Source organism: Arachis hypogaea, chromosome 5 (assembly GCF_003086295.3).
Source record: "Arachis hypogaea cultivar Tifrunner chromosome 5, arahy.Tifrunner.gnm2.J5K5, whole genome shotgun sequence".
Lineage (NCBI taxonomy): Eukaryota > Viridiplantae > Streptophyta > Magnoliopsida > Fabales > Fabaceae > Arachis > Arachis hypogaea.
The window spans coordinates 84,869,458-84,891,008 of record NC_092040.1 but is presented as its reverse complement, the minus strand read 5'-3'; the positions used below and the strand labels follow the sequence as shown (position 1 = coordinate 84,891,008).

Genomic DNA, 21,551 nt, shown 5'->3' with positions numbered 1-21,551 from the left:
AAAAGAAAAGGAAAAGCGTGGCCTAAGAAGTGTAGCCTAAGGAAAGGAAAGCGTGGCCGAAGCAATAAGAAGCGTGCCGCATGCTAAGGGGGAGGCAACATTGCCCTCCACAAGGGCAGACTGCCCTCTAGGAGGGCAACATAAGAGAACCAAGAAGAGAAGGCAACTCTGCCCTGCCCACTACAAGGGCAGAGCACAAAATGTGCCTTGGGACCAAGAGGAAGAGAACCTTGCCCTGCCCTTGTGGAGGGCAGAATCGGGCTCTCTAAGGAAGAAATTCAAGGGAAAAATGTCACCCATGCATGCTACAAGGATCGAACAAGGAACCATGAGGAAGCCAAGAACTAAGGTTGATTGCCGTGCCAAGAAGCCAAGGAAATTAATTGAATTTGTGCCCCAGCCGTGTTTCGAACACGGGACGTGGAAGAGGGAACTCTGCAGGGCAGCATTTGGATTGGCGCACAATCTTGGCGCACCACACACAAATCTGGCGCACCAAATCCTCTCCTGGCAGCACCAGCGCGCACCACAATCCTCTCCTGGCAGCACCAATTTTTTCTGCCCTGCCCTCCGCGAGGGCAGGGCAGCATCCTATGCACCAAGCTCAATTCTGGCGCACTAACTTTGGATTCTGGCAGCACCATGACACGTTCTGGCAGCACCAAGACAAATCTGGCGCACCAACTTTTCCTGCCCTGCCCTTGGCGCGGGCAGGGCAGCGTTCCACGCATCAGGGCGCACCAAACTCGCACAAGGCCGCACCAGCCGCACCACGGACGCACCACCATGCACCAATTTTCTGCCCTGCCCTCCACAAGGGCAGGGCAGCCTCCTGGGAGTGACTTTTAATGGGCCAAAAATTCAAATTAAAAATCCATTTGAATTCATTTCTTCACCAAATCAAAAGCCCATCCAAATCCCAAAATCCAAGGATAGAAAGTGTATAAAAAAAATTTTTTTTGGCTTGGAACCTTGACCTTAATTTTTACCTTTTGACTTACTTTTGGCTTAGCCTTTGAATTTGCACTTTCTTTGAGCTTTCTTGAGAGACTTGACCGAGAGCTAAGAGGATCAAGGGAGAATTGACTGATCTCCTTCCTCATTCTTACTCGGGCAATTCTACTCTTCTGTTTCTGAGTTTTGGGTGTGTGAAATTGAGGAAATTCTGTCTCAATTCCCATTCAAACTCTTTTCAATTTGTTTTCTGCATAATTGAATCTGATTTCTGTTCTTCTACTGCTTTCTCTTCTAATTCTTGTCAATTGCTTTGCTAACTTGGATCTAGGAAGGCAAATAGAGATCTAGGCTCTGCTACCTAGTCTCTTGAGACCTGAGACCCAATTTTACTTTTGGTTCTTCTGTGAACCTCTGCTACATTTTATTTCCTTTCTGTTTGAATGCTTATTGCTTCTGATTCAATTTTTGCTCTCTTAATTGTTGCAATTTACTTTCTCTTGGTTTAGATTCTGCAATCCCAGTCCTCAAACCCCTTTTATATTCAAGCCATTTATCTTTCTTGCCATTTAAGTTACTGTAATTTACATTTCTTGCACTTTAAGTTTCAGTCATTTACTTTCTTGTTCTTTAAGCTTCTGCAAATTTATCTTCCTGTTCTTTAATTTACTGCACTTTTCCCTTCCCCCTTTACATTTACTGTCATTTATTTCTTGTTAAACACACATCACTCAACCAAAACTTGATTCGCTTGACTAAATCACCCACTAAACTAAAATTGCTCAATCCTTCAATCCCTGTGGGATCGACCTCACTCATGTGAGTTATTATTACTTGATGCGACCCGGTACACTTGTCGGTGAGTTTTGTGTTGGATCATTTTCCACACATCAAGTTTTTGGCGCCGTTGCCGGGGATTGAAATAGATTGACAATGATTAAGTGAAGTAGAGGTCTAGATTAAGCACTTTTTCTTTTCTATTATTCTAATTCTTACTAACACACTAACTGTTTGAATTTTTGCTTAAACTAACTAAAACTTCATTCTAGCTATAGAGTGAAGTTTCATTGGCTTTCTGAGTTTGTGTGTTTATTGTTGTGTGTTTGTATGTCAGGTATAGGAAGATCTTCCCCTATCATCTCTGAAATTGATCAAAGGACTCTTCGGAGAATAAGAAGAGCCGAAAGAGGGAAAAACGTTGTTGGAGAAGAAGAATCTGAGGAGGAATTCCAAGAGATGGAAGGAGATACCAATCAACCAGGAGAAGGAGCCAACAATAATCAACAATAGAGAAGAGTCTTGGCTTCATATACATTTGCAAATGCTAGGCATTGTGGGAGTAGCATTCTTCCTCCCAATGTCAATGCAAACAATTTTGAACTCAAGCCGCAACTCATCACTCTGGTTCAAAACAATTGTTCTTTTGGAGGAGGGCCTTTGGAGGATCCAAATCAACATCTATCCACCTTCTTGAGAATCTGTGACACAGTGAAAACAAATGGTGTGCCCCCTGATAGCTACAAGTTGCTGCTCTTCCCATTCTCTCTCAGAGATAAAGCCACTCAATGGCTAGAGACCTTTCCAAAAGAAAGCATCAACACTTGGGATGACTTGGTGAGCAAGTTTCTTGCCAAATTCTATCCACCTCAAAGAATCCTAAGGTTGAAGACTGAGGTTCAAACGTTCACTCAATTGGAGGCCGAGAACTTATATGAAGCATGGGAAAGATATAAGGCTCTATTGAGGAAATGTCCACCAGAGATGTTCACTGAGTGGGACAAGTTGCAAAACTTCTATGAGGGACTCACTCTTAAAGCTCAAGAAGCTCTTGATCACTCTGCCGGAGGCTCATTACAACTCATGAAAACCACAGAGGAAGCTCAAAACCTCATTGATATGGTGGCCAACAACCAATATTTCTTTGCTCATCAAAGACAACGCCAACCATCACAGAGAAGAGGAGTAATGGTGTTGGAAGGAGTTGATTCAATTCTAGCTCAGAACAAGATGATGCAGCAGCAGATTCAACAATAATTTGAGCAAATGGCTAAGAGAATTGATGGCTTGCAAGTGGCAGCAGTGAGCACCACAAGCCAACCTCCAACCACTTGGGTGCAAAGTGAAGAAACTCAAGAAGAGCAACAACAAGAGCAAGTCCAATACATGCACAACCAAAATCCTGGAACAAATGAAGTCTATGGTGATACTTACAATCCATCTTGGAAGAACCATCCCAACCTCAGATGGGGAGACAACCATAATCAAAACCAACAACCAAGGCAAAGAAACACAGGCCAAAACAATTGGAAATACACAAACCATAACCCCCAGCCAAACACTAACCAAAATACATACAGGAAACCACAAAACAACTACCCAAATTCTAACCAATACCCACCCAATAACCACCCAACTAACCAAAACACTTATCTTCATCCATCAACACCCCAAAATCAACCCATCTCACAAGACTCACAGAGAATCACCAATCTAGAGCTGCTCATGGAGAAACTGATGAAGAACCAAGAATTGACAACCAAGAACCAAGAAGCCTCCATGAAGAACCTAGAGAGGCAGATTGGACAAATCTCTAAGAAGATTTCTGTTGAAAAACCATCAAGTTCACTACCTAGTGATACCATTCCCAACCCAAAAGAAGAATGCAAGGTCGTGCAACTAAGAAGTGGAAAGATGTTAGTGGATGGCAACCAAGGAGCAACAAAGAAGCTTATGGAGAATGACACTGAGCCAACAAAGAATGATGAAGCCATCAACAAAGACATAATAAGCAAGAGTGCTCCAGAACAACTCACAAAGGAAGACAACAAACCACAGAATCTGAAGAAAGGAAAGCAAATCATGGAAGAACCAACCCCAAGACAACATCAAGTGGAGAAGAGCCCAACACCACCACTACCTTATCCACAGAGATTTCACAAGGAAACAAAGGATCAGCACTTCCACAAATTTCTTGAGACTTTCAAGAAGCTAGAGATTAACATACCTTTGGCAGAGGCTTTGGAGCAAATGCCCCTGTATGCCAAGTTCTTAAAGGAGCTCATCAACAAGAAAAGGGATTGGAATGAGAAGGAAACGGTGATGCTTAGTGAGGAATATAGTGCCGTGCTCCAAAAGGGAATCCCACCAAAACTCAAGGATCCAGGGAGTTTTGTAGTGTCATGCACTATAGGCAAACTATCCTTGGACAAAGCTCTTTGTGATCTTGGAGCTAGTATCAACTTAATGCCCTTGTCCATGATGAAGAAGTTGGCCATAGAAGAGCTCAAACCCACCAGGATGTCACTAGTCATGGCAGACAGATCAATCAAGACACCAAATGGAATTGTGGAAAATTTGCTAGTAAAGGTTGGAGAGTTTATCTTCCCTGCAGACTTTGTAATCCTAGATACCGATGAGGAAGGCAACAATTCAATCATCTTGGGCAGACCATTTCTAGCAACTGCAAGAGCCATTATTGATGTGGAAAAAGGAGAAATGATTTTCAGAGTACACAATGAGCAAATGATCATCAATGTTTTTAAGTCAATGCAACACCCCCCAGAGAAGGAAGATCATTTGAGGGTGGACATGATAGAGAGCCTGGTGGAAGAAATGTTAGACATTGATCAGCATGAGCAAGAAGAAGATAATCAAGAAACAATAGAGGAACATGTGGCTGAGGCTTTCATAAACAAAGAAGTGGAACTAAGCAAGAAAGAAGAGGTGCAAAAGCAAGAATTGAAGCCATTACCTTCTCATCTCAAATATGCATTTCTTGGCGCTTCAGAAAGCCTCCCGGTGATCATCAATTCAGCTTTGACAAAGAAAGAAGAAGGAGAGCTTCTTGATGTTCTCAGAGCTCACAAGGATGCCTTAGGATGGACCATTGATGACCTGAAAGGCATCAGCCCTACAGTATGCATGCATAAGATTCTTTTGGAGGACAATTCCAAAGCAGTAATTCAACCTCAGAGAAGACTCAACCCTGCAATGAAGGAAGTTGTCCAGAAGGAAGTAATGAAATTATGGAATACAGGAATCATATATCCTATTTCTGATAGCTCATGGATAAGCCCAGTCCAAGTAGTACCAAAGAAAGGTGGGATGACAGTCATTGTTAATGAGAAGAGTGAACTCATTCCCACCAGAACTGTGACAGGGTGGAGAATGTGTATTGACTATAGAAGGTTGAATGATGCCACACGCAAAGATCACTTCCCACTCCCCTTCATTGATCAAATGCTTGAAAGGTTGGCTGGCCATGCTTATTATTGCTTCCTGGATGGTTATTCTGGGTATAATCAGATAGTGGTGGATCCAAAAGACCAAGAAAAGACTTCATTCACATGCCCAGTTGGAGTTTTTGCCTATAGAAGAATGCCATTCGGATTATGCAATGCCCCAGCCACTTTTCAAAGGTGTATGCTTTCCATTTTCTCAGATATGGTTGAAAAATTTTTAGAGGTTTTCATGGATGACTTCTCTGTTTTTGGTGATAGTTTCAATACCTGCCTAAACCATCTAACTCTTGTTTTGAAACAGTGCCAAGAAACTAATTTGGTTTTGAACTGGGAGAAGTGCCATTTTATGGTACCTGAGGGGATTGTTCTTGGTCATAAAGTTTCAAGAAGAGGAATAGAGGTTGACAAGGCAAAAGTAGAAATAATAGAAAAACTCCCTCCACCAACTAATGTGAAATCTGTTAGAAGTTTCTTGGGGCATGCAGGATTTTATAGAAGGTTTATCAAAGATTTTTCTAAAATAGCCAAACCATTGAGTAACCTTTTGATGATTGATCAACCTTTTGTTTTTGATAAAAATTGCCAGCATGCTTTTGAAACTTTAAAACATAAACTCACAACAGCACCAATCATCACACCACCGGATTGGAACTTACCATTTGAACTCATGTGTGATGCAAGTGAAATTGCAATTGGTGCTGTACTTGGACAGAAGAAGGGAAACTTGCATCATGTCATATATTATGCAAGTAAAGTATTGAATGAAGCTCAAAAAAATTACACTACAACAGAGAAGGAATTGTTAGCTGTAGTCTATGCATTTGATAAGTTTAGATCGTACTTGATAGGATCTAAAATTGTGGTTTATACTAATCATGCTGCTCTCAAGTATTTGATGTCAAAACAGGATGCTAAACCAAGACTTATCAGGTGGATTCTACTCCTACAAGAATTTGACATTGAGGTAAGGGACAGGAAAGGCACTGAAAATCTAGTTGCTGACCATTTGTCAAGGCTGCCACCAGAAACAATTCAAAAGGCCTCATTACCTGTGAATGAAAGCTTCCCAGATGAACATCTCATGCAAATCCAACAAACACCATGGTTCGCTGATATAGCAAACTACAAAGTAGGGAGAAAGATACCGCAAGAATTCACTAAGCAACAAGTGAGGAAACTAATCAATGAAGCAAAGAAGTTCTTGTGGGATGAACCCTATCAATTCAGAAGGTGTTCTGATGGAATAATCAGGAGATGTATTCCTGAAAGTGAAATAAGAGATATATTGTGGCATTGTCATGACTCAGCTTATGGTGGACACTTTGGTCCAGAAAGAACAGCAGCAAAGGTATTACAAAGTGGTTTCTATTGGCCAACCATCTTCAAAGATGCCAGGGAATTTGTCCACCAATGTAATGAATGCCAAAGAGCAGGAGGATTAACAAAAAGGAATGAGATGCCACAGAACTTCATTTTGGAAGTAGAATTGTTTGATCTATGGGGCATTGATTTCATGGGACCCTTTCCCCCTTCTTATTCATTCAGATATATCTTGGTAGCAGTAGAGTATGTTTCAAAATGGGTGGAAGCCATAGTCACAACTACCTGTGATGCACAAGTTGTTCTTCAATTCCTGAAGAAGCACATCTTTACTAGATATGGAGTACCCAAGGGTCTCATCAGTGATGGTGGTGGTCATTTTTGCAATAGACAAATGGAGAAACTTCTCCACAAATATGGAGTTGTTCATAAGGTAGCCATGCCATATCACCCTCAAACTAATGGGCAGGCAGAATTAGCAAACAGGGAACTGAAGAAGATCCTAGAAAAAACAGTTGGTAGCACAAGAAAGGATTGGGCTAGGAAGTTGGAAGATGCACTTTGGGCATACAGAACAGCTTTTAAAACTCCTATTGGAAAGTCCCCATTTCAACTGTTATATGGCAAATCTTGTCATCTCCCTGTAGAGCTTGAGCACAAAGCCTTTTGGGCCACTAAACTTCTAAATTTGGATTCTGAAGCAGCAGGAGAGAAAAGATTGTTGCAGCTGAATGAGCTAGATGAGTTTAGGCTAGAAGCCTATGAAAATACCAAGATATACAAGGAGAAAGCTAAGAGATGGCATGACAGGAAGATTTTGAAGAAAGAATTCAAACCTGGACAACAAGTACTCCTGTATAACTCACGGCTCAAGATATTCCCTGGTAAGCTTAAGTCTAAGTGGACGGGTCCATACTTGGTAACTAAGGTTTTTCCTTATGGGAGCATCGAATTGCTAGATGAAGCAACAAAGAATCAGTTTACAGCAAATGGTCATAGAGCAAAATTGTATCTAGGGGGACAATGGAACAAAGAAAAGGAGGTCCAGAACCTAAACCCTCCTTGAAGCAAAAATAGAAGATGTCAAGCTAGTGACAATAAAAGAGCGCTTGTTGGGAGGCAACCCAACCTGAGGTAGTTTCTTTTCATAGCTTTTTCAATAAAAATGTTGAATAATTGGTATGCATTGCAAGGAGCTAAGTTTGGTGTTGCACACCAAAACAATTTGAGGGAGAATGAAAACTTCTAAGTTTGGTGTTCCACCAAAATATCATTTAAAAACACATTCTCACCTCCTGCATGATTCTAGCTCCAAGCAATCAAACACATTATTCAACTGTTGAATTGTTTTCTAGCTTTTATTTCATTAACCTTTAGCAAGAATACATGGTTTCAATTATGGTTAACTTGTTACATCTGAGGTAGTGGCAAACAATTAAGTTTGGTGTCCCTACACCAAAAAGCAATCCAGGAGCCACACTCAGTTTATACATACTAACCATATAACTAAGGGCTTGAGAAGCAAGCGACTTTGAGGATTATGCAGGACATGAGTCAACAATTGAAGACATTATGCATCTTAACTCAAAGAGAACACAACAGAAGAAAAAATCAAAGGGCTGCAACTTCAAAGGTTGTATCTGAACTTTATCCTTGCTGCTGTGTGATGTTTTGAATTTGGAAACCATTGTATGTCTTGCTAAAGTGTTTATCTAAGTGCAAGTGAAATTGTTTGCTAAAAATGCTAAGTCTGCATAATGCTTGTATCCATCACTTAGCTTGAAAATTGCTTTGTTGCCCATATGCTTAAATAAAAGAGTTTGGTTTGAATTGAAAAGTAAAATATCCAATGTTGCATAAGTATGAATGGAAGTTGGTGGTGGTATATGTGTTTGATTAAATGCATGACTCATGAAATAATTGTTGCATAATATCATTCTCATTCAAGTGTGAGTTAGCTTGCTGTTATAAAAACTCCTATCAATAATGAAAAAGCCCTTGGTAACAAAAACAGAAAGAAAAAGGGAAAGAAAAAGCCAAAGTGGCAAGAAAAACAAAGAATAAAGGTTGGACACCAATAGCTTGAACCTTAGGACATATGCCTGTGGTGTTCTTGTACTAAGATCTGCTTGGATGAGTAAATTCTAAGGGGTATTTTGAAACCCGGTCACTTAGATCAACTGATTTGGGATGGCCAATTGAAAATCCACAATAAAGAGCAACTTGGATACAGAACATTTAGTTATCCAAAGAGATGCTGGGCATCAATGATCCTAGGAAGAATTAATGAGCCAAGTGTCTGTGGTGGAGAGATGTTGAGCAAAAAGAAAAGAAAATAAAGCCAAAGGCTATGCTGCAGCATTTGACACCCAACCTATAAAAGAATAATAAGCTTGTTAAGCTTTGTAAGCCAAGAAAAGTTAGCAAGGGAGTGAGTAAAAAGTGAGTCTTATCACAGCAAGTTTAGCAAACCTTTGATGCAAAATGTATATTATGTAACAAGAACAATAACTTGAGTTGTCATTGTCTGCATAAATGCCCCATAGATCAAGTTCTGCTATCTGCATAATAAGGATAAATATCCTTTTCTTATTCATTTCATTTACTCTTAGTTTTGAGGCTTGCTTGGGGACAAGCAAGATTTAAGTTTGGTGTTGTGATGACAAGTCATCATATACCCATTTTTCAAGCTAATTTCACTTGTTTTGTTAGCATTTATGCACTTTCTTGTATCCTAAGTAAGTGATTTGGAGTGAAAATGCATAACTTCTTTAAATCAAGCAACCACCATGAAATTAATGTTAATCCATGAGGTTTGAGCTAATTTTAATTGAATTTTAATTGATTTATAAGCCTCTTGAATTTAGTGATACTTGGAGTGGTTGTTTTGGTTTATTGTAGGTGAAGAAAAGAAAAGAAAAGGAAAAGCGTGGCCTAAGAAGTGTAGCCTAAGGAAAGGAAAGCGTGGCCGAAGCAATAAGAAGCATGCCGCATGCTAAGGGGGAGGCAACATTGCCCTCCACAAGGGCAGACTGCCCTCTAGGAGGGCAACATAAGAGAACCAAGAAGAGAAGGCAACTCTGCCCTGCCCACTACAAGGGCAGAGCACAAAATGTGCCTTGGGACCAAGAGGAAGAGAACCTTGCCCTGCCCTTGTGGAGGGCAGAATCGGGCTCTCTAAGGAAGAAATTCAAGGGAAAAATGTCACCCATGCATGCTACAAGGATCGAACAAGGAACCATGAGGAAGCCAAGAACTAAGGTTGATTGCCGTGCCAAGAAGCCAAGGAAATTAATTGAATTTGTGCCCCAGCCGTGTTTCGAACACGGGACGTGGAAGAGGGAACTCTGCCCTGCCCTTGGCACGGGCAGGGCAGCATTTGGATTGGCGCACAATCTTGGCGCACCACACACAAATCTGGCGCACCAAATCCTCTCCTAGCAGCACCAGCGCGCACCACAATCCTCTCCTGGCAGCACCAATTTTTTCTGCCCTGCCCTCCGCGAGGGCAGGGCAGCATCCTATGCACCAAGCTCAATTCTGGCGCACCAACTTTGGATTCTGGCAGCACCATGACACGTTCTGGCAGCACCAAGACAAATCTGGCGCACCAACTTTTCCTGCCCTGCCCTTGGCGCGGGCAGGGCAGCGTTCCACGCATCAGGGCGCACCAAACTCGCACAAGGCCGCACCAGCCGCACCACGGACGCACCACCATGCACCAATTTTCTGCCCTGCCCTCCACAAGGGCAGGGCAGCCTCCTGGGAGTGACTTTTAATGGGCCAAAAATTCAAATTAAAAATCCATTTGAATTCATTTCTTCACCAAATCAAAAGCCCATCCAAATCCCAAAATCCAAGGATAGAAAGTGTATAAAAAAAATTTTTTTTGGCTTGGAACCTTGACCTTAATTTTTACCTTTTGACTTACTTTTGGCTTAGCCTTTGAATTTGCACTTTCTTTGAGCTTTCTTGAGAGACTTGACCGAGAGCTAAGAGGATCAAGGGAGAATTGACTGATCTCCTTCCTCATTCTTACTCGGGCAATTCTACTCTTCTGTTTCTGAGTTTTGGGTGTGTGAAATTGAGGAAATTCTGTCTCAATTCCCATTCAAACTCTTTTCAATTTGTTTTCTGCATAATTGAATCTGATTTCTGTTCTTCTACTGCTTTCTCTTCTAATTCTTGTCAATTGCTTTGCTAACTTGGATCTAGGAAGGCAAATAGAGATCTAGGCTCTGCTACCTAGTCTCTTGAGACCTGAGACCCAATTTTACTTTTGGTTCTTCTGTGAACCTCTGCTACATTTTATTTCCTTTCTGTTTGAATGCTTATTGCTTCTGATTCAATTTTTGCTCTCTTAATTGTTGCAATTTACTTTCTCTTGGTTTAGATTCTGCAATCCCAGTCCTCAAACCCCTTTTATATTCAAGCCATTTATCTTTCTTGCCATTTAAGTTACTGTAATTTACATTTCTTGCACTTTAAGTTTCAGTCATTTACTTTCTTGTTCTTTAAGCTTCTGCAAATTTATCTTCCTGTTCTTTAATTTACTGCACTTTTCCCTTCCCCCTTTACATTTACTGTCATTTACTTCTTGTTAAACACACATCACTTAACCAAAACTTGATTCACTTGACTAAATCACCCACTAAACTAAAATTGCTCAATCCTTCAATCCCTGTGGGATCGACCTCACTCATGTGAGTTATTATTACTTGATGCGACCCGGTACACTTGCCGGTGAGTTTTGTGTTGGATCGTTTTCCACACATCAATGGGATGGGTGGATCATTATGTGGTTGAGATGGAAGTGCATTGGAGCTTGAGGGTTGAATATTGGGGGTAGAGGCTTGGTCTATGCGGGATATAAGTGCTTGAAGAGTAGAGGTGAGACTATTGATAGAGGCAAGTGTGCTCTCCATGGAGGTTTGGAGTGGGTAGGAGGGTTCATTTGTTGGGAAAAAAGGCTCATAACACGGAGGTGGTTCCTCTTGATAAGGGTATGGAGATGGTGTATATTGAGGTGGTGGTTCTGGGTATGGTTCATATGGTGGTTGGTGTGGTGAATAAGGATTGGGGTCATATGGAGGTGAATGGTGGGAAGAGGCTTGTGAGTGTGGTGGTTCAAAGCTATGTTGAGGGAATGGTTCATCAGCGTATGATGGGGCTTGTTGGTAACTACAAGGGGGTCCACCATATCTATCATCCTAGTATGCATTGCAGAGTAGTCTTTGTCCATGATATCTTGGAAGGTGTTGTTGCCTAAAGGGTTGATCAGATCCTCTTGGCTCCATCCATCTTTGATTGCTTTGACCTTGATGCACAGTCCTGTTATAGCTTTCTCTTCCTGCAACATAGTTGTAACCAGACTCATAGCCAAAGGGGTGAGAGTTCATAGTAGTGGGAGAAAATAAAAACAAAAACTATAAAAGGAAAGTATTTTGAAAAAGATATAATTTTTGAAAAAAGATTTGAATTTTGAAATATAAGATAAGATAAGATAAAAATTTTAAAATCTGAAATTTTTTTTTTAAAAATATTTACAATAACCAATAAAAGGCACACATTTGCAATTCCCCAGAAACGGCGCCATTTTGAACAGAGAACTCTTGCGTGGTCTAGAATTCAGAATAAATTTCCGTTGCAAGTATAGCTTCTAAACCAACAAAAGTCCTTTCTTACAAACGTTTTGGTTGTCACAAGTAACAAACCCCTTAAAATTGATAACTGAAGTATTTAAACCTCGGGTCGTCTTCTCAAGGAATTGTAGGGAGGTGTTCTTATTATTGGTTATGCAAAGGTATATTTTGGGGTTTTTAAAAGGGTTGAACAAGTAATGTAAAATAACAAGTCGTCAAAATAATAGCTAAAAAAGCTCTTGGCAAGGTATGAGAACTGGAATTTCTATCCTAGTTATCATTATCAATTGTGATGAGAGTTGGATTTTTCTCCCACTAAGTCAACCTCTAACTATGAAGGTAAGTCAAGTGGATGAATTGATTTTGATTCCTCAGGTCCTAGTCTTTCCTTGGGAAAGACTAGAGTTATTGGAACTCGAATTAATTCTTGAAGAAACCCAATTTTCAGTCAATAATGATTTTGACAACTCAAGAGTTACCAATTAATCAACCAAAGCCAAAAGGGAAGAAGATCTACTCGAATGAAAATAATTTGGATAAAGCCAAAGCATCAATAACATAAATTAAAGAAAGCAATCAAAAGTATGAAATACCTCAAATTATATTAAATAAGAAAATCATAACATGAATGGCTCATAAGCCAAATTTAGAAAATAAATAAAAGGAATATTAAACCTGGAAGTTGAGAAGAACAAATCCTAAAATCCTTTAAGAGGAATCCTAATCCTAAATCCTAAGAGAGAGGAGAGAACCTCTCTCTCTAAAAGCTATATCTAAATTATGAAAAATGTGTTATGAGTCTTCTGAAGTGATCCCCTTCATTCCTCCACTTTGCAGCTGATGAGCGGATAATATATACACTTTTTGGTTTTGTTTTTAGGTAGTTTTTAATAGGATCTAGCTACTTTTAGGGATGTTTTCATTAGTTTTTATGCTAAATTCAAATTTCTGGACTTTACTATGAGTTTGTGTGTTTTTCTGTGATTTCAGGTATTTTCTGGCTGATATTGAGGGACCTGAGCAAAACTCTGATAAGAAGGCTGACAAAGGACTGCTGATGCTGTTGGATTCTGACCTCCCTACACTCGAAATGGATTTTATGGAGCTACAGAACTCCAAATGGTGCGCTCTCAACGGCATTGGAAAGTAGACATCCAGAGCTTTCCTGCAATTTATAATAGTTCATACATTATTCTTGATTAGATGACGTACACTGGCGCTCAACGCCAGTTCCATGCTGCATTCTGGAGTCAAACGTCAGAAACACATCACGAACCAGAGTTGAACGCCAAAAACATGTTACAACTTGGAACTCAACTCCAAAAGACGCCTCTACACATGTAAAGCTCAAGCTCAGCGCAAGTACACACCAAGTGAGCCCCGAAAGTGGATTTCTGCATCAATTACTTACTTCTGTAAACCCTAGTAGCTAGTCTAGTATAAATAGGACATTTTATTATTGTATTAGACATCCTGGATTGTATTTTTGATCCTGTGATCACATTTTGGGGGCTGGCCATTCGGCCATACCTGGACCACCATCACTTATGTATTTTCAACGGTGGAGTTTCTACACACCATAGATAAAGGGTGTGGAGCTCTGCTGTACCTCGAGTTTTAATGCAATTACTACTATTTTCTATTCAATTCAGTCTATTCCCATTCTAAGATATTTGTTGCACCTAACCATGACGAATGTGATGATCCGTGACACTCATCATCATTCTCACCTATGAACGCGTGACTGACAACCACATCCGTTCTACCTTAGACCGAGCACACATCTCTTGGATTCCTTAATCAGAATCTTCGTGGTATAAGCTAGAATTGATGGTGGCATTCATGAGAATCTGGAATGTCTAAACCTTGTCTGTGGTATTCCGAGTAGGATTCAGGGATTGAATGACTGTGACGAGCTTCAAACTCGCGATTGTTGGGCGTGATGACAAACGCAAAAGAATCAAGGGATTCCTTTCTGGCATGATCGAGAACCGACATATGATTAGCCGTGCTGTGACAGAGCATTTAGACCATTTTCACTGAGAGGATGGGATGTAGCCATTGACAACGGTGATGCCCTACATACAGCTTGCCATGGAAAGGAAGAAGAAGGATTGGATGAAGGTAGTAGGAAAGCAGAGATTTAGAAGGAGGACAGCATCTTCATACGCCTATCTGAAATTCCCATCAATGATTTACATAAGTATTTCTATCTTTATTTTCTGTTTATTTATTATTATTATTCAAAAACTCCATAACCATATATTATTCGCCTAACTGAGAATTTTAAGATGACCATAGCTTGCTTCATACCAACAATCTCCGTGGGATCGACCCTTACTCACGTAAGGTTTATTACTTGGACGACCCTGTGCACTTGCTGGTTAGTTGTGCGAGGTTGTGAAGAAAGTGCTGAGTTATAAACGTGCTCACCAAGTTGAATGCCATTATTAGAGATCACAATTTCGTGCACCAAGTTTTTAGCGCCGTTGTCGGGGATTGTTCGAGTTTGGACAACTGACGGTTCATCTTGTTGCTCGGATTAGGTAATTTTCTTTTTGTTTTACTTTCAAAAAAATTTTCAAAAATCTTTCAAAAAAATTTTACTTCTGTTTTTGAAAAAAATTATTCTAAATTTTTAAGAATGAATTCTAGTGTTTCATGAAGCATGTTGTAGCCTGGTTGGCTGTAAAGCCATGTCTAAATTCTTTTGAACTGAGGCTTCCTCTTCACATGCTTGAACTATGTATGCTAAAGCTTGGCTGGTTATTAAGCCATGTCCAATTTCTGGACCGGAGCTTTAAACTAACATTGAAAGATTCCTGAAATTCTTATTAAAAATTTTGAATTTCTTATTTTATTTTTCCTATATGTTTTAGAAAAAAATATACAAAAATCCAAAAAAATTATAAAATCATAAAAATCAAAAATATTTTGTGTTTCTTGTTTGAGTCTTGTGTCATGTTTTAAGTTTGGTGTCAATTTCATATTCATCTTGTTCTTGCATTCTTCGAAAATTCATGCATTCATAGTGTTCTTCATGATCTTCAAGTTGTTCTTGGTAAGTCTTCTTATTTGATCTTTAAATTTTCTTGTTTTATGTTGTATGATGTTTTTTTATGTGCATTTTTGCATTCATAGTATCTAAACATGAAAGATTTCTAAGTTTGGTGTCTTGCATGTTTTCTTTGCATCAAAATTTTTCAAAAATATGTTCTTGATGTTCATCATGATCTTCAAAGTGTTCTTGGTGTTCATCTTGACATTCATAGTGTTCTTGCATGCATTCTTTGTTTTGATCAAAAAAGAAAAGAGAAAAACACAAAAATGACGTTTTATTTTTTTCTCTCTCATCATAAAAAATTTCAAAAATAAAAAAATATCTTTTCCTTATTTCTCTCATAATTTCGAAATTTTGAGTTGACTTAGTCAAAAAATTTTTAAAATTTAGCTATTTCTTATTAGTCAAGTCAAATTTTCAATTTTAAAAATCTTATCTTTTCAAAACTTTTTCAAAAAGCAAATCTTTTTCATTTTTTCTTACTAATTTTTGAAAATTTCTTTTTTTTTAAAAAAAAATATTTTTCAAAAATATTTTTCTTAATTTTATCTTTATTTTCGAAAATTATGCTAACAAGTAATATGATTGATTCAAAAATTTGAAGTTTGTTACTTTCTTGTTAAGAAAGGTTCAATCTTTGAATTCTAGAATCATATCTTTTAGTTTCTTGTTAGTCAAGTAATCAATTTTAATTTTAAAAATTAAATCTTTTTAATCATATCTTTTTATCATATCTTTTATATCATATCTTTTTTTAAATTTTATCTTTTTTCAAAATTTTGATTTCAAAATATCTTTTCTGACTTCTTATCTTTTCAAATTGACTTTCAAATCTTTTTCAACTAACTATTTGACTTTTTGTTTATTTCTTATCCTTTTCAAAACCACCTAACAACTTTTCTCACTCCAATTTTCAAAAATACCTCCCTCTTTTTCAAAAATTCTTTTTAATTAATTAATTGTTTTAATTTTATTTCCCCTTTAATTTTCGAAAAACATTAACTCCTTTTCAAAATCTATTTTCGAAAACTTCTCTCTCTCATCTTATTCTATTTATTTATTCATTTACTTACACTTCTCTTCACCTCAAATCTCTACTCCTATCCTCACCCTTGTGTTTGAATTATTCATTCTTCATCACTCTTATTCCCTTTCTTCTTCTACTAACATAAAGGAATCTCTATACTGTGACATAGAGGATTCCTCTTCTTTTTCTGTTCTCTTCTTTCTCATATGAGCAGGAACAAGGAAAAAGGCATTCTTGTTAAAGCTGATCCTGAACCTGAAAGGACTTTGAAGAGAAAACTAAGAGAAGCTAAATTACAACAATCCAGAGACAACCTTACTGAAATTTTTGAACAAGAAAAGGATATGGCAGCTGAACCTAACAACAATAATGCAAGGAGGATGCTTGGTGATTATACTACACCTACTTCCAAGTTTGATGGAAGAAGCATCTCAATTCCTGCCATTGGAGCAAACAATTTTGAGTTAAAACCTCAACTAGTTGCTTTAATGCAACAAAACTGCAAGTTTCATGGACTTTCATAAGAAGATTCCTACCAGTTTTTAACTTAGTTCTTGCAGATCTGTGAGATTGTTAAGACTAATGGAGTAGATTCTGAAGTCTACAGGCTCATGCTTTTCCCTTTTGCTGTAAGAGACAGAGCTAGAACATGGTTGGACTCACAACCTAAGGATAGCCTGGACTCTTGGGATAAGCTGGTCACGGCCTTCTTGGTTAAATTCTTTCCTCCTCAAAAGCTGAGCAAGCTTAGAGTGGATGTTCAGGCCTTCAAGCAAAAAGATGGTGAATCCCTCTATGAAGCTTGGGAAAGATACAAGCAGATGACCAAAAAGTGTCCTTCTGACATGTTTTTCAGAATGGACCATGATAGATATATTCTATTATGGTCTGTCTGAGTTCTCTAAGATGTCACTAGACCATTTTGCAGGTGGATCCATTCACCTAAAGAAAACGCCTACAGAAGCTCAGGAACTTATTGAAATGGTTACAAATAACAGATTCATGTACAATTCTGAGAGGAATTCCGTGAATAATGGGACGCCTCAGAGGAAGGGAGTTCTTGAAATTGATGCTCTGAATGCCATATTGGCTCAGAACAAAATATTGACTCAGAAAGTCAACATGATTTCTCAAAGTCTGAATGGATGGCAAAATGCATCCAATAGCACTAAAGAGGTATCTTTTGAAGAAGACGCTTATGATCCTAAAAATCCTGCAATGGCAGAGGTAAATTACATGGGGGAAGCCTTTGGCAACACCTATAACCCCTCATGGAGAAATCATCCAAATTTCTAATGGAAGGATCAACAAAAGCCTCAACAAGGCTTTAATAATGGTGGAAGAAACAGGTTTAGCAATAGCAAGCCTTTTCCATCATCTTCTCAGCAACAGACAGAGAATTCTGAGCAGAGCACCTCTAACTTAGCAAACATAGTCTCTGATCTGTCTAAGGCCACTTTAAGCTTCATAAATGAAACAAGGTCCTCCATCAGGAATTTAGAGGCACAAGTGGGCCAACTGAGAAAGAAAGTCACTGAAACTCCTCCTAGTACTCTCCCAAGCAATACTGAAGAGAATCCAAAAAGAGAGTGCAAGGCCATTGGTATAATCAAAAAGGCCGAACCTAGAGAGGAAGGAAAGGACGTGAATCCCATTGAGGAAGACCTCATGGGACGTCTCTCAAGCAAGAAGGAGTTCCTTATTGAGGACTTAAAGGACTCTGAAGGTCATATAGAGACCATAGAGATCCCATTAAACCTTCTTCTGCCATTCATGAGCTCTGAAAACTATTCTTCCTCTGAAGAGGATGAAGATGTAACTGGAGAGCAAGTTGCTCAACAAATAGGAGCTATCATGAAGCTGAATGCCAAGTTGTTTGGTAATGAGACTTAGGAAGGTGAACCTCCCTTGCTCATTGGTGAACTAGATACAGGGGTTCAGCAAACTTTACCTCAAAAGAAACAAGATGCTGGTAAATTCTTAATACCATGTACCATAGGCACTATGACCTTTGAAAGGGCTTTGTGTGACTTAGGGTCAGGCATAAATCTTATGCCACTCTCTGTAATGGAGAAGCTGGGATTATTGAGGTACAGCCTGCCATATTCTCATTGCAAATGGTAGACAAGTTAGTAAGATAAGCTTATGGATTGGTAGAGGACTTGTTGGTAAAGGTTGAAGGCCTTTACATCCCTGCTGATTTCATAATCTTAGACACTAGGAAGGAGGAGGATGAATGCATCATCCTTGGAAGACCTTTCCTAGCCACAGCAGGAGCTATGATAGATGTTAATAGAGGAGAATTAGTCCTTCAGTTGAATGGGGACTACCTTGTGTTTAAGACCTAAGAGTGTTCTTCTTTAACAATGGAGAGGAAGCATGGAAAGCTTCTCTCAGTACAGAGTCAAACAAAGCCCCTACAATCAAATTCTAAGTTTGGTGTTGAGAGGCCATAGCCAAACTCTAAGTTTGGTGTTGAATCCCCATATCCAAACTCTAAGTTTGGTGTTGGGAGTCTACAACATTGACCTGATCACCTGTGTGGCTTCATGAGAGCCCACTATCAAGCTATTGACATTAAAGAAGCGCTTATTGGGAGGCAACCCAATTTTTATTTATCTAATTTTATTTTTCTTTTATTGTTCTTTTATGTTTTATTAGGTTCATGATCATGTGGAGTCACAAAATAAATACTAAAATTAAAAACAGAATCAAAAACAGCAAAAGAAAAAGCACACCCTGGAGGAAGGGCTTACTGGTGTTTGAACGCCAGTAAAGAGCATCTGGCTGGCGTTAAACGCCAGAACAGAGCATGGATCTGGCATTGAATGCTAGAAATAAGCAACATTCTGGCGTTTAAACGCCAGAAAAACACCCTGAGGAGAGCTAGCACTGAACGCCAGAAACATGCTGCAATTGGGCGCTGAACGCCCAAAACAAGCATGAAGCTGGCGTTCAATGTCAAAAACAAGCATCAATCTGGCGTTGAATGCCAGGATTGCATGAAAAAGGTGTTTTACATGCCTCATTGGTGCAGGGATGTAAATCCTTGATACCTCAGGATCTGTGGACCCCACGGGATCATCTCAGGATCTGTGGAACCCACAGGATCCCAACCTACCTCAACTCACCCTCTCTCTCTTTTTCACACAACCCAATAAACACTCTTCCCCAAAACCCTTCACCAATTAGCTCAATCTCTCTTTTCCATCACCTCTTCACCACTCACATCCATCCACTCTTCCCCAAAAACCCCACCTACCTTCAAAATTCAAAATCTCTTTCCCACCCAAACCCACCCTAAATAGCCGAATCTACTCCCTCTCCCTTCACTATATAAACCCATCTATCCTTCTTCATTTTCACACACCACAACCCTCTCTTCTTCACCTTGGCCGAAACCACACACTTCTCCCTTTCCTCCATATTTTCCTCTTCTTTTTCTTCTTCTTTCTTCTCTTGCTCGAGGGCGAGTAATATTCTAAGTTTGGTGTCGTAAAAGCATAGCTTTTTTTGTTTTTCCATAACCATTGATGGCACCTAAGGCCGGAGAAACCTCTAGAAAAGGGAAAGGGAAGACAAAAGCTTCCTCCTCCGAGCCATGGGAGATGGAGAGATTCATTTCCAAAGCCCATCAAAACCACTTCTATGAAGTTGTGGCCAAGAAGAAGGTGATCCCCGAGGTCCCTTTTAAGCTCAAGAAAAATGAGTATCCGGAGATCCGACATGAGATCCAAATAAGAGGTTAGGAACTTCTGACCAACCCCATTCAACAAGTCGGAATCTTAATGGTTCAAGAGTTCTATGCCAATGCATGGATCACTAGGAACCATGATCAAAGTGTGAACCCGAATCCAAAGAATTATCTTACAATGGTTCGGGGGAAATACTGAGATTTTAGTCCGAAAAATGTGAGGTTGGCGTTCAACTTACCCATCATGCAAGGAGATACATGCCCCTACACTAGAAGGGTCAACTTTGATCAAAGGTTGGACCAAGTCCTTATGGACATATATGTGGAAGGAGCTCAATGGAAAAGAGACTCCAAAGGCAAGCCGGTTCAATTAAGAAGATTGGATCTCAAGCCTGTGGCTAGAGGATGGTTGGAGTTCATCCAACGCTCCATCATCCCCACTAGCAACCGATCCGAAGTTACTGTAGATCGGGCCATCATGATTCATAGCATCATGAATGGAGAGGAAGTAGAAATTTATGAAGTCATCTCCCTTGAATTCTACAAAATAGCTGAAAAGTCCTCCACCATAGCAAGGCTAGCTTTTCCTCATCTTATTTGCCTTCTATGTTACTCAGCTGGAGTTATCATAGAAGGAGACATTCCCATTGAGGAGGATAAGCCCATCACTAAGAAGAGGATGGAGTAAACAAGAGAACCCACTCATGGATCCCAAGAAACGCATGAGGAAGCTCATCACCAAGAAATCCCAGAGATGCCTCAAGGGATGCACTTTCCTCCCAACAACTATTGGGAACAACTCAACACTTCTCTAGAAGACTTGAGTTACAATATGGATCAATTAAGGGTGGAACATCAAGAACACTCCATCATTCTCCATGAAATTAGAGAAGATAAAAGAGCAATGAGGGAGGAGCAACAAAGGCAAGGAAGAGACATAGAAGAGCTCAAGGACATCATTGGTTCTTCAAGAAGAAAGCACCACCATCACTAAGGTGGACTCATTCCTTGTTCTTATTTCTCTGTTTTTCAATTTTTAAGCTTTATGTTATCTATGTTTGTGTCTTTATTACATGATCATTAGTATGTAGTAACTATGTCTTAAAGCTATGAATAATTCCATGAATCCTTCACCTTTCTTAAATGAAACATGTTTTTAATACAAAAAGAACAAGAAGTACATGAATTTCGAATTCATCCTTGAATTTAGTTTAATTATATTGATGTGGTGACAATACTTTTTGTTTTCTGAATGAATGCTTGAACAATGCATATTTTTTATCTTGTTGTTTATGAATGTTAAAATTCTTGGCTCTTGAAAGAATGATGAACAAAGTGAAATGCTATTGTTAATCTGAAAAATCATGAACTTGATTCTTGAATCAAGAAAAAGCAGTGAATAGCAAAAGCTTACGAAAAAAAAAGGCGAAAAAAATAATAGAAAGAAAAAGAAAAAGCAAGCAGAAAAAGCCAATAGCCCTTAAAACCAAAAGGCAAGTGTAAAAAGGATCCAAGGCTTTGAGCATCAATGGATAGGAGGGCCCAAGGAAATAAAATCCAGGCCTAAGCGGCTAAATCAAGCTGTCCCTAACCATGTGCTTGTGGAATGTAG

At 39.2% G+C, this 21,551-nt stretch overlaps 1 non-coding gene across 1 annotated transcript; it reads right to left on the bottom strand.

Moving 5' to 3' along the window:
• Nucleotides 1-16,988: 16,988 nt before the first annotated feature.
• Nucleotides 16,989-17,092, bottom strand: LOC112804333 (small nucleolar RNA R71). Its single transcript, XR_003202943.1, has one exon. It is a non-coding gene; the product is annotated as a small nucleolar RNA R71 (small nucleolar RNA).
• Between the last annotated feature and the right edge of the window lie 4,459 nt (nt 17,093-21,551).